The sequence below is a fragment of the Tursiops truncatus genome, chromosome 8, assembly GCF_011762595.2.
Source record: "Tursiops truncatus isolate mTurTru1 chromosome 8, mTurTru1.mat.Y, whole genome shotgun sequence".
Taxonomy (NCBI): domain Eukaryota; kingdom Metazoa; phylum Chordata; class Mammalia; order Artiodactyla; family Delphinidae; genus Tursiops; species Tursiops truncatus.
Window position 1 is genome coordinate 97,735,922 of NC_047041.1, and position 13,835 is coordinate 97,749,756.

The window sequence follows — 13,835 nt, forward strand, 5'->3', positions numbered from 1 at the left end:
CAGAGCAAAAAACTCAAAGTGAAACAGGAACCAGTCCACCAAACCCCTGAGCTTTAACTATTAACCATTCTTTGGTTGAAAAACAAGCACAGTTACAGTATCTCAGAGATATCTGTACTCCTACATTCTTAGCAGCGTTGTTGCCAACAGCCAGGATTATGGCATCAATCTAAGTGTCCGTCAACTGATGAATGGATAAAGAAAACGTGATATATACATATATACAATGTGATATTATTCAGTCATGAGAAAGAAGGAAATCCTACTATTTGTGACTAAATGGATGGACCTTGAAGGCATTATGCTAAATGAAATAAATTAGAGAAAGACAAATACTGTATGATATCACTTATATGTGGCACCTAAAAAAAGTCGAAGTCATAGAAGCAGATGGTAGAATGGTGGTTGCCAGGGGTTGGGGATTGGGGGAAAAAGGGAAATGTTGGACAAAGGGTACAAACTTTCAGCTATAAGATGAATATATTCTGGGGACCTAATGTACAGCATAGTGCCTATAGTTAATAATACTGTATTGTATGCTTGAAATTTGCTAAGAGTAGATCTTATGTGTTCTCCCCCCACATACAAAAAAATGGTATTATGTGAGATGATGGAAATGTTAATTAGCTTGATTATGGTGATCATTTCATAATATATATGTATATCAAATCATCTTGTTGTTCACCTTAATATATATACAATTTTTGTCATTTATATCTCAATAAAGTTGGGAAAAAAGAGAATATATCACCTTAGCTATGGGCTTAATTATGACATCTTTTCCTCCATTTTTTTCCTCTGCTAATGCTGATATGTTGATCACTGATGGGTTTACCTCTGTTGTCCATTACAGTCGACAGATCCGTTTATTGGTCACATTCTACTACCTCTAATTCATTCAGTCTGCATTACTTCCACAGTTTTCCAATCTAAGGGGGGGAGGGATAAATTGGGAGTTAGGGATTGACATAGACACACTACTATATATAAAATAGATAACGAATAATGATCTACTGTATAGCACAGGAAACTCTATTCAATACTCTGTAATGACCTATATGGGAAAAGAACCTAAAAAAAGACTGGATATATGTATACGTATAGCTGATTCACTTTGCTGTACACCTGAAACTAACACAACATTGTAAATCAACTATACTCCAATAAAAATGAGAAAAATAAAAAAATGTGTCATATTTTCCTAGTTATTATATCAGAAGCAATGTCCTGCAGCTAAAAACTGTTTTCTCATTTCTGGCTTAAAACTATTCTATTTAGACTTGAATACCCTCACCCTTTCGCTAAAACTGGTCTTATCGAGATCAAAAGTCCCTTCCACACTGCTGCTTTCATTGTGAATTTAAAATTCTCATTTACCTCACCTGATGATTGATTGCTCTTTTCTTCTCAAATACTTACTTTACTTGGCTGGAACACCATCCTTTTATGGAGTTTTTGTTTTTGCGGTACGCGGGCCTCTCACTGTTGTGGCCTCTCCCGTTGCAGAGCGCAGGCTCCGGACGCTCAGGCTCAGCGGCCATGGCTCACGGGCCCAGATGCTCCGCGGCATGTGGGATCTTCCCGGACCGGGGCACAAACCCGCGTCCCCTGCATCGGCAGGCGGTCTCTCAACCACTGCGCCACCAGGGAAGCCCTATGGAGTTTTTTTCCTGCCTTTCTGAGTGATCCTTTTTTCGTTTTCTCTTGCTGGTTCCTCGTAACTGCCTGATTTTCTAAAAGTTGTAATATTCTGGGGTTCAGTTCCTGGATCTCGTTAAATCTCAAGGCTTTATGTGACACCTGTATACTAACGTCTGTAAAATTTATATTTCCATACAGGAGATCTCCTTAATCCTAGACTTGACTTTGGGCTTGGTCATGCGACTTACTTGGGTCCATAGGAAGTTAGCAAATATGATGAAAGTGGAAGGTTGAAAGTTGCTTTTGCACTGCGTTCTGTTGTGTGAATCTGGAGACCCACCGTGTGTATGAACATGAGCTAGCCTGATGGAAGGGCCATATTGTGGAGAACTGAGACAGTCTAGCTGTCAGCCTGCCAACCCCCGCCAAGGAGTGAGGTGATTCTAGATCATTTTGCACTAGTTTAGCCACCAGGTGAATAAAATAACATGAATAACCCCAGGCAAAATTAATAGAATAACTATCCAGCTAAATCCAGCCTAAATTGATGACCCATAGATTTGTGAGAAAATGATTTTTAATCTACTAGGTTTTGGAGTGATTAGTTACACAGCAGTCGATAACTGACATGTGATACTTAGAATTTTTTCCAGTTATATATAGTTCAAGCAATACTTTTGTACGCTGATCATCTATTTCATTTCTAGCTACCTCATTATTCATTAGCTGATGTCTATCAGTCAAAACACTTCTATTGTCACTCTGGTTCTCTTACCAGTTATAGTAATTGCTCCAACCTTATCTTTGATGGTTAAGTAGTGTCATCTAATCTTGGCTAATTTAGGATCACATCAGACTGACTGAGATACTTTCAATGGTCAAGTCTCTCACTATCATTCTCATCCATTTCCCATCACTAGTTCATTTCTTAATGTCATAGTTAGGAGAGTATTCTCTGGACTTTCCCAAGGAAGAGAGAGGTTAGGTGAGTGGGTTGCACATGACATAAATTCTCTTCAACATTCCCATCTCCTTAAGCATCTGACAGTGCATTTCTGGCCTCTCATCCTTCCTAATGTAGGTCACTATTAAGTCCAGCTTTCAACCAAGTAAAATGTTGGGGTCACTTCCTATAGCTAAAGTTAGCACAATTCGTAGTCTCTGATAACTGCATCTACATTAATATTTCTCATGATCCAACATTATATTGTTTTCTTTGATCTAATATGCCAAGAATCCAATTCCAAATATCTTTCCTAGGTTTCTGCAAATGTAAATTAGAAAGATCTCGTAATTATTTTTGTGTTTAAGCTGTCTCCTGTTGGATCAAACTTTGCACTTGTCTTCCTGGGGCATAGTGGGATCTAACCCTAGTGATGGTTCCAGAGACAATGAGTGGTCATAGGTCTAGGCTTTAAGGAGAACAGCCGTATCCTTGCAGGAAAACTGCCGCAAATTAGATTATTATAGGGTCTTTAAGCAAAGGAAGCCTAGGCTGTTCAGCCAGGATAGGAGAAGCTAATTCTTTTAACAAGAAAGTTTCAAATTGATTATATGATTAAGATTCTCAGGTCCTTTCAAGTATATTCAAAATACCTATCTTGATTCTTAGGGTCCCACTCCTTCCTAGTCAGTGATCAAATCCTTACAACAGAGACTTTGGTGGGCTGTAAGCTATACTTGCATTATAATTCTGCAAGCTGTACAGTTAGCTCTTGGCATTAATTCTCAGCCTCCTCTGGCCTGTGGGTATAAGAAATAATGACATCTTGTCAGGCTTGTATAGAAGTTCTCTGGTTTTCTGAACATAAGTCAAACAGAGAACTTAAGATCTTGAACTTAAAATTTTATTCCTGTAAGCTGGTCCATGACGTCAGAAGTAGCCATCTCACCCCATATTCTCCTAAATCATTCCTGTCGCTCTCACAGCCAACTGCAGAAGCTAACCGACCTTCAGAAATCTTGCCTTCAACTGGCTCATCATCGTAAGAAGCAACGGGTGGCAAATTAAGTAGTGTGATGCCACCACATGCCACAGATTATTAATATCTCATTTTCTGCTAATAACGAGGGGTTTTAGAAGAGCTGAAAGAGTAAATAGGAGAAGATGAGGCACCCCAGAGTTTAGCAACTGCAGACTGTCACTACCCTAGACTTGGAGGGGCCAACGGAAGCCATGGAACTGTGAAAGGTAGTGCTGCCTGGCAGGGGTACCCTCACTGGAGATGTCTCATGAGGAGAGATTAAGGGGGAGAAATACCCTAGATCCTCCTTTTCTCCCACCCTCCAATCTCCTGCCAGCGATGTCTACTCTGCTCTACCAGCACCAGTGAGGTTGGATACAGATTCATGATCAAACTATTGAGGCCCAGTAGGCTTCACCCAGGATCAAGTCTACCTAGCCACCTCAAACTGCAAAAGGGAAGGCCACAGTGCATGAAAAGTGCTTCCTTAAAATGGAAAAGGCATTACATTCTTACAATAAGGTATCCTGGGAGAGAGAGACCACATTCACCTACCATTTATTATAGTATGTTGTTATAATTGTTCTATTTTATTACTAGTTATTGTTCTTAATCTCTTATTGTGCCTAATTTATAAATTAAACTTTATTATAGCTATGTACGTATAGGGAAAACAGTATATATAGGGTTTGGTACTATCCTCTGTTTCAGGCATCCCTTGTGGTTAAGGGGAGCTGTACTTCCTCGGGGACACTCTCGTAGCACCTCCAGACTTGGTTATGTTCCTCTGTTATCTACACCCTTGGCACTCTGTACTTTCCTTTGTAGCACATACGAGAAATTGCAATTAGTTATTTGCAGAATTATCAATATTTCTTAACTGTGTTTGTTTCCCTGCCAGACAGTGAGCTCCTCAAAGGCAAGGCTCAATCTTCCTTGTTCACCATTGTATCTCCTACTGCACCATGCAGAATGCCTGCTACATGAGAGGTTGTCAAATATTTGCTGAAAGGAACCGCCCCAGATGCTTAAACCAAATAATAAATTAATAACATGTATTGGCCTATAATCACACTGCGATAAATGTTAGAAGTTTACATAGGAACAAACTAGAAAATAAAAGTAGAAGATTGCGGAGGTTTCCAGCAAGACTGAGAGAGAATTCAGGATTTAAGCATCTAGGGTCTGGAGTCAAGGTCACCCAAGTATTAAGTACATTAGAGTCATCTATTATTCAGTATTTCTTTATCTAATCAGGTAAATGCACTATGAGATAATCTGTACTCCTTTTGTTTCGCCTCTGTACATGCTGTTAAACACGACTTATGTAATTCCGTTTATTTGCTTGATTTACTAGAGGTGAACATTGAGGGGTGAACCAAGAAGTCTAGTAAAATCCAGGTCCTTCACGGTCATTGGCTGAGCTAGACAAGGTCCTAAGAGCTTCCAAGGAGGTCAGTAGATATGGCCCAGGACCAGCTACTCTGAGCTGAGCCCAAATGGCCCAGGTCCGTTCCTAACCAGCATATATGGGGACAGCAGCAAGGGTACAAGTGGAGGCACATGTTCCAGATATCTTATAAAACTTATAAATCAATCAAAGAAACTGTTAAACAAGATATGTTCTGACCTCCTATTTTGACGAACCAACTTTCATAATGAGATAGAAAGGCAGATTTTAATTTGGAATTTTCAGAGTCCTCAGAGTTCTGTGTTGGAACATTGTAATGTGGTGAGAGCCACCATCTATCTTCACTCCACTTATGGCCCACCCATAGCCTGTGGCCCAATTTCTCCTCTCTTCCCAATCCCACTCCAATCTGTGTTGTGAGGGGCCCCACACACACGGAGAGCATGGGTGTGGACACTACAAATGACGTGTCCAAGTTCTGGTCATATTTCTAGTAGGCAACTACCTTTTGGTCACCCACTGGGCCAAGGGGTACCCACACCAGGGAGGACAGACTCAGGGGAGAGACTCATGTGGGCCTTGGGTGTGAAATGAGGGCCATTTGGGTAGAAAATTCTGGAGGTTTGGGCTCTGGGTGGCTTGTCCTCTTGATCCAACACATCTTCTCCCCCAGGCGAAGGGCACAGTGGAGAAGGCCAGAGTGAAGCCCTCTAGAGCCTGAGTCGTGAGCAGAGGTCCTTCCTTCCCAGATCTGGAGGTGGTACAAAATGGCCTGGTGGCATGCTGATTTATCCCACCTCTTTTTTCCTATTATAATGTGTGGATGTCTAGAAGAAGCTACAGTTGGGAGGAGGGAAGTGCTGCCTCGTGTGAAGGTTTTTCTTCCCTCTTATGGAAAGGTTTTTGTTCAGGTTGCCGATTCTGGAATTAGGTCCAGTATCATGCTGGTTGGACTGGTCTCTCTGTTTTCTTTTAGATCATTCCAGATCCTCAAAAGAGCACAACTACTAGCACAAATAACATAAATGTGTTACATTTGTAAATGTATAATTTTATAAATTTATAAAACATTTGTTTTACATTTATAGCATTTATATTATATAGGTGTTGGAAATACCAGGAGAATATATGAAGGGAAGTAGGATTTGGAATCCGACTTTTTTATTCCTCATTGGTGTATCAAAGATGACATTTATGGAGCAACCTCTAGTCACATCTAGTTTCTAATTTAATATTAAGATCTTACACTTCAAAGGACATAGAGGATTTATAACGTTGGTGGTTAAAAAAAAAAGGCTCCAATGTAAAACAGATGAAAATGAAATGGAAATCACTGAAGGAGAACTGGAGGCCTCCCTCCCTCCCTCCCTCATCAGTAGTCCTGAGGACCTCTGCTCCAGGTTTCTCAAAGTATGAGCCTCCACGAATCACCTGGGGCAATTGTTAAAAATGCAGATTCCTGGGCCTTGTCCCTCTGGTTTAGACTCTAGAAATGTACATTTTTTCAGAAGAACCTGCAGTGATTCAGATGTACTCTAAAGCTTTCAGCTACAATTAGATCCCATTGGACTGGAGTGGAACTAAGACATCTACACTTTTTTTTTTTTTTGCGGTACGCGGGCCTCTCACTGCCGTGGCCTCTCCCGTTGCGGAGCACAGGCTCCGGACGCACAGGCTCAGTGGCCGTGGCTCACGGGCCCAGCCGCTCCGTGGCATGTGGGATCTTTCTGGACCGGGGCACGAACCCGTGTCCCCTGCATCGGCAGGCAGACTCTCAACCACTGCGCCACCAGGGAAGCCCGACATCTACATTTTTAAATAACCCTCCCGATAATTTTGATAATTAACCTCAAGTTTGTGAGCCATTGAACTATGTGGTTCTCTAAAGTAATATTATCTGAGTCAGTGGTTCTCAAAGTGTGGTCCTGGGACCGGCACATCAGCATCACCTGGAACTTTCAGAAACACATTCTTAGGCCCCATGGCAGCCTCGGATTAGAATCTGGGGCACAGCCTAGCAATCTGTGTTTTAACAAGCCCTGCAGGTGATTCTGATCCTGCTAAGGTTGGAAAACTACTGGCTTAAAATATCTCCCTAAATGTCATTCCCCAACAATTCAATAAACACATTGACACTCTGGAATTTCAGGAACTTCTTTTTCTCCCAGGAACTTCAGAGGGCCTGGAGAAGTCACATTCTGAAAGGTTTGTGGTGGTACTTTCTTTGCATTCCTGATTTCTGTACTGGAGTGATCAGGAGAATGTCAAGTTTCAGGTGGTAGAAAGAAGTCTTTCTCTGAATATAAAACATGGTGGCTTTTATAAAGAGTTTAATTTCGTTCTTTGTGCTTTCCCTATTTTCCAGATATTAAGCAATTTGAATCAGCAAAAACAATCCATATTCCTGGAAAATAAAATCAATCAGCACAAAGTGACTTGTAAATGCAGTCAGCTGGGTGTGGCATTGGCTATAAAAGTATTCAAAACAGGCCAGGTGCTACCGATTTCCTGTGTTTTTCCAGGGTCTTTGGTTGGGAGCTGACATCGTGAAGGCTTCTGTGGGGTTCCGATCATCTTTACTTCTCTGCATAATTTCGGCGTTTTCTGAGGAAGAGTCAGGTACTAGAGCAGCCCTCATGTTTTGCTGAAGGTGTAGAGGTTGCTGGGTCTTTTGCTGTTAGCTGTTTTGAGTAGAAGTGATTTGCCATTTTATTTTCCTGACTTCTGTAGTGGTGTTGCTTCCTCTCGTTTGCCCTCTACCTCCGCACCCTCCCAAAGCAAGTGATTTATCTAGTTTATCCTCATGCTTGGGAGAAGAGCTATTTTTTTCTTAATTTTTGAATTTTATTTATTTACTTTTATACAGGTTCTTATTAGTCATCAGTTTGATAAACATCAGTGTATACATGTCAATCCCAATCGGCCAATTCAGCCCACCCCCACCCCCACCCCCACCCACCGTGGCTTTCCCGCCTTGGTGTCCGTACCTTTGTTCTCTACATCTGTGTCTCAATTTCTGCCCTGCAAACCAGTTCATCTGTACCATTTTTCTAGGTTCCACATATATGTGTTAATATACGATATTTGTTTTTCTCTTTCTGACTTACTTCACTCTGTATGACAGTCTCTAGATCCATCCACGTCTCAACAAATGACCCAATTTCGTTCCTTTCTATGGCTGAGTAATATTCCATTGTATATATGTATCACATCTTTATCCATTCGTCTGTCGATGGGCATGTAGGTTGCTTCCATGACCTGGCTATTGTAAATAGTGCTGTAATGAACATTGGGGTGCATGTGTCTTTTTGAAGTATGGTTTTCTCTGGGTATATGCCCAGTAATGGGATTGCTGTATCAGATGGTAATTTTATTTTTAGTTTTTTAAGGAACCTCCATACTGTTCTCCATAGTGGCTGTATCAATTTATATTGCCACCAAAAGTGGAAGAGGGTTCCCTTTACTGTACACCCTCTCCAGCATTTGTTGTTTGTAGATTTTCTGATGAAGCCCATTCTAACTGCTGTGAGGTGGTACCTCATTGTAGTTTTGATTTACATTTCTCTAATAATTAGTGATGTTGAGCAGCTTTTCGTGTGCTTCTTGGCCATCTGTATGTCTTCTTTGGAGAAATGTCTGTTTAGGTCTTCTGCCCATTTTTGGATTGGCTTCTTTGTTTCTTTAATATTGAGCTGCATGAACTATTTATATATTTGGATATTAATCCTTTGTCCATTGATTCATTGGCAAATATTTTCTCCCATTCTGAGGGTTGTCTTTTCGTCTTGTTTATGGTTTCCTTTGCTGTGCAAAAGCTTTGAAGTTTCATTAGGTCCCATTTGTTTATTTTTGTTTTTATTTCCATTACTCTAGGAGATAGATCAAAAAATATCTTGCTGTGATTTATGTCAGAGTGTTCTTCCTATGTTTTCCTTTAAGAGTTTAATAGTGCCTGGTCTTACACTTAGGTCTCTAATCCATTTTGAGTTTATTTTTGTGTATGGTGTTAGGGAGTGTTCTAATTTCATTCTTTTACATGTAGCTGTCCAGTTTTCCCAGCACCACTTATCGAAGAGACTGTCTTTTCTTCATTGTATATCCTTGCCTCCTTTGTCATAGATTAGTTGACCATAGGTGCGTGGGTTTATCTCTGGGCTTTCTATCCTGTTCCATTGATCTATATTTCTGTTTTTGTGCCAGTACCATCTTGTCTTGATTACTGTAGCTTTGTAGTGTAGTCTGAAGTCAGGGAGTCTGATTCCTCCAGCTCCATTTTGTTCCCTCAAGACTGCTTTGGCTATTCGGGGTCTTGTGTGTCTCCATACAAATTTTAAGATTTTCTGTTCTAGTTTTGTAAAAAATGCCATTGGTAATTTGATAAGGATTGCGTTGAATCTGTAGATTGCTTTGGGTAGTATAGTCATTTTCACAATACTGATTCTTCCAATCCAAGAGCATGGTATATCTCTCCATCTCTTGGTATTATCTTTAATTTCTTTCATCAGTGTCTTATCATTTTCTGCATACAGGTCTTTTGTCTCCCTAGGTAGGTTTATTCCTTGGTATTTTATTCTTTCTGTTGCAATGGTAAATGGGAGTGTTTCCTTAATTTCTTTTTCAGATTTTTCATCATTAGTGTATAGGAATGCAAGAGATTTCTGTGCATTAATTTTGTATCCTGGTACGTTACCAAATTCATTGATTAGCTCTAATAGTTTTCTGGTGGCATCTTTAGGATTCTTTATGTATGGTATCGTGTCATCTGCAAACAGTGACTGTTTTACTTCTTCTTTTCCGATTTGTATTCCTTTTATTTCTTTTTTTTTCTCTGATTGCCGTGGCTAGGACTTCTAAAACTATGTTGAATAATAGCGGTGAGAGTGGACATCCTTGTCTTACTCCTGATCTTAGAGGAAATGCTTTCAGTTTTTCGCCATTGAGAATGATGTTTGCTGTGGGTTTGTTGTATATGGCCTTTATTATGTTGAGGTAGGTTCCCTCTATGCCCACTTTCTGGAGAGTTTTTATCATAAATGGTGTTGAATTTTGTCAAAAGCTTTTTATGCATCTATTGAGAGGATCATATGGTTTTTCTTCTTCAATTTGTTAATATGGTGGATCACATTGATTGATTTGCGTATATTGAAGAATCCTTGCATCCTTGGGATAAATCCCACTGGATCATGGTGTATTATCCTTTTAATGTGTTGTTGGATTCTGTTTGCTAGTATTTTGTTGAGGATTTTTGCATCTATATTCATCAGTGATATTGGTCTGTAATTTTCTTTTTTTGTAGTATCTTTGTCTGGTTTTGGTATAAGGGTAATGGTGGCCTCATAGAATGAGTTTGGAAGTGTTCCTTCTTCTGCAGTTTTTTGGAAGAGTTTGAGAATGATGGATGTTAGCTCTTCTCTAAATGTTTGATAGAATTCACCTGTGAAGCCATCTGGTCCTGGACTTTTGTTTACTGGAAGATTTTTCATCACAGTTTCAATTTCATTACTTGTGATTGGTCTCTTCATATTTTCTATTTCTTCCTGGTTCAGTCTTGGAAGGTTATACCTTGCTAAGCATTTGTCCATTTCTTCCAGGTTGTCCATTTTATTGGCATAGAGTTGCTTGTAGCAGTCTCTTAGGATGCTTTGTATTTCTGCGGTGTCTGTTGTAAGTTCTCCTTTTTCATTTCTGATTTTATTGATTTGAGTCTTCTCCCTCTTTTGCTTGATGAGTCTGGCTAATGGTTTATCAATTTTGGTTATCTTCTCAAAGAACCAGCTTTTAGTTTTATTGATCTTTGCTATTGTTTTCTTTGTTTCTGTTTCATTTATTTCTGCTCTGATCTTTATGATTTCTTTCCTTCTGCTAATTTTGGGTTTTGTTTTTTCTTTCTCTAGTTCCTTTAGGTGTAAGCTTAGATTTTTTATTTGGGATTTTTTTCTTATTCTTGAGGTAGGATTGTATTTCTATATACTTCCCTCTTAGAACTGCTTTTGCTGCATCCCACAGGTTTTGGATCATCGTATTTTCATTGTCATTTTTCTCTAGGTATTTTTTGATTTCCTCTTTGATATCTTCAGTGATCTGGGTTATTTAGTAACCTCCATGTGTTGGCCTCCATGTGTTTGTGTTTTTTACCTTCTTTTCCCTGTAATTCATTTCTAATCTCATAGCGCTGTGGTCAGAATATATTTTTTATATGATTTCTATTTTCTTAAATTTACTGAGGCTTGATTTGTGACCCAAGATGTGATCTATCCTGGAGAATGTTCCGTGCGCACTTGAGAAGAAAGTGTAATCTGCTGTTTTTGGGTGGAATGTCCTATAAATATCAATGAAATCTATCTGGTCTATTGTGTCATTTAAAGCTTCTGTTTCCTTATTTATTTTCATTTTGGATGATCTGTCCATTGGGAAAAGTTGCCTTATGTATTGAGGTGCTCCTATGTTGGGTGCATATATATTTATAATTGTTATATCTTCTTCTTGGATTGATCCCTTGGTCATTATGTAGTGTCCTTCCTTGTCTCTTGTAACATTCTTTATTTTAAATGTATTTTATCTGATACGAGTATTGCTACTCCAGTTTTCTTTTGATTTCCATTTGCATGGAATATCTTTTTCCATCCCCTCACTTTCAGTCTGTATGTGTCCCTTGGTCTGAAGTGGGTCTCTTGTAGACTGCATATATATGGGTCTTGTTTTTGTATCCATTCAGCAAGCCTGTGTCTTTTGGTTGGAGCATTTAATCCATTCATGTTTAGAGTAATTATCTATATGTATTTCCTATGACCACTTTTTTAATTGTTTTGGGTTTGTTTTTGTATGTCCTTTTCTTCTCTTGTGTTTCCCACTTAGAGAAGTTCCTTTAGTATTTGTTGTACAGCTGGTTTGGTGGTGCTGAATTCTCTTAGCTTTTGCTTGTCTGTAAAGCTTTTGATTTCTCCATCAAATCTGAATTAGATCCTTGCCAGGTAGAGTAATCTTGGCTGTAGGTTCCTCCCTTTCATCACTTATAAGTATATCATGCCACACCCTTCTGGCTTGTAGAGTTTCTGCTGAGAAGTCAGCTGTTAACCTTATGGGAGTTCCCTTGTATGTTATTTGTCATTTTTCCCTAGCTGCTTTCAATAATTTTTCTTTGTCTTTAATATTTGCCAATTTGATTACTATGTGTCTCGGCATGTTTCTCCTTGGGTTTAACCTGTATGGGACTCACTGCACTTCCTGGACTTGGGTGGCTATTTCCTTTCCCATGTTAGAGAGTTTTCGACTATAATCTCTTCAAATATTTTCTCGGGTCCTTTCTCTCTCTCTTCTCCTTCTGGGACCCCTATAATGCGAATGTTGTTGTGTTTAATGTTGCCCCAGAGGTCTCTTAGGCTGTCTTCATTGCTTTTCATTCTTTTTTCTTTATTCTGTTCCGCAGCAGTGAATTCCAGCATTCTGTCTTCCAGGTCACTTATTCATTCTCCTGTGTCAGTTATTCTGCTATTGATTCCTTCTAGTGTAGTTTTCATTTCAGTTATTGTATTGTTCATCTCTGTTTGTTTGTTCTTTAATTCTTCTAGGTCTTTGTTACACATTTCTTGCATCTTCTCGATCTTTGTCTCCATTCTTTTTCTGAGGTCCTGGATCATCTTCACTATCATTATTCTGAATTCTTTTTCTGGAAGGTTGCCTATCTCCACTTCATTTAGTTGTTTTTCTGGGGTTTTATCTTGTTCCTTCATCTGGTACATAGCCCTCTGCTTTTTCATCTTGTCTATCTTTCTGTGAATGTGGTTTTTGTTCTGCAGGCTGCAGGATTGTAGTTCTTCTTGCTTCTGCTGTCTGCCCTCTGGTGGATGTCAAGAGCTATTTTTTATGTTTCCTTTTAGATGTAGGTATTTTCCACTGCACAGCTCTCCACCTCATTCACCCTGCCTTGGGGAAAAGATTTCCCTGCTTGAAATTTCAGCTTTCTTTTCCATGTCCCATTCTGATCTACTCATTATCCAGCCCCCTATCTCTGGTCATCCCCTGTCCCCTTGTTTTTATTTATTTAAAAATTTTTATTGGAGTATAGTTGATTTACAATGTTGTGTTTGTTTCAGGTGTACAGCAAAGTGCATCAGTTATACATATACATGTATCCACTCTTTTTTAGATTCTTTTCCCATATAGTTTATTACAGAGTATTGAGTAGTGTTCCTTGTGATATACAGCAGGTCCTTATTATCTAGTTTATATATAGTAGTGTGTGTATGTCAATCCCAATCTCCCAATTTATCCCCCCCAGCCCCTTACCCCCTGGTAACCATAAATTTGTTTTCTACATCTGTAACTCTATTTGAGTGTTTGTGAGTTACTTCTAAATCGAGGCGTGGAAACAAAGATCTTCATTTCTCTCTCCTCATTTATTTTTCCTAAGTCATAAAGTTATCTTTTATATCTGCTTAAAAATCTTTTATACTATTTTAAAGGTTACTTTCCATTTAATCAGTTATTATAAAATATTGGCTACATTCCCTGTGTTGTTTAATACAATCTTGAGCTTACTTTACACCCAATAGTTTATATACCTCCCACTCTCCCACCCCTATAATGCACCCACCCCCAGTAACCGCTAGTTTGTTCTTTACCTGTGAGTCTGCTTCTTTTTGTTATATTCACTAGTTTGTTATATTTTTAGATTCCACATATAAGTGATATCATACAGTGTTTATCTTTCTCTGTCTGACTTATTTCAGTTAGCATAATGTCCTCCAAGTCCATCCATGTTGCTGCAAATGGCAAGATTTCATTCTTTTTTATGGCTGAGTAGTATTCCATTGTATATA

At 39.1% G+C, this 13,835-nt stretch overlaps 1 protein-coding gene across 1 annotated transcript in view; it reads left to right on the forward strand.

Annotated features, from left to right (window-relative positions):
- Positions 1-13,835, forward strand: part of STX3 (syntaxin 3) — a 143,646-nt gene that overhangs the window by 100,018 nt on the left and 29,793 nt on the right. The window lies entirely within an intron of this gene.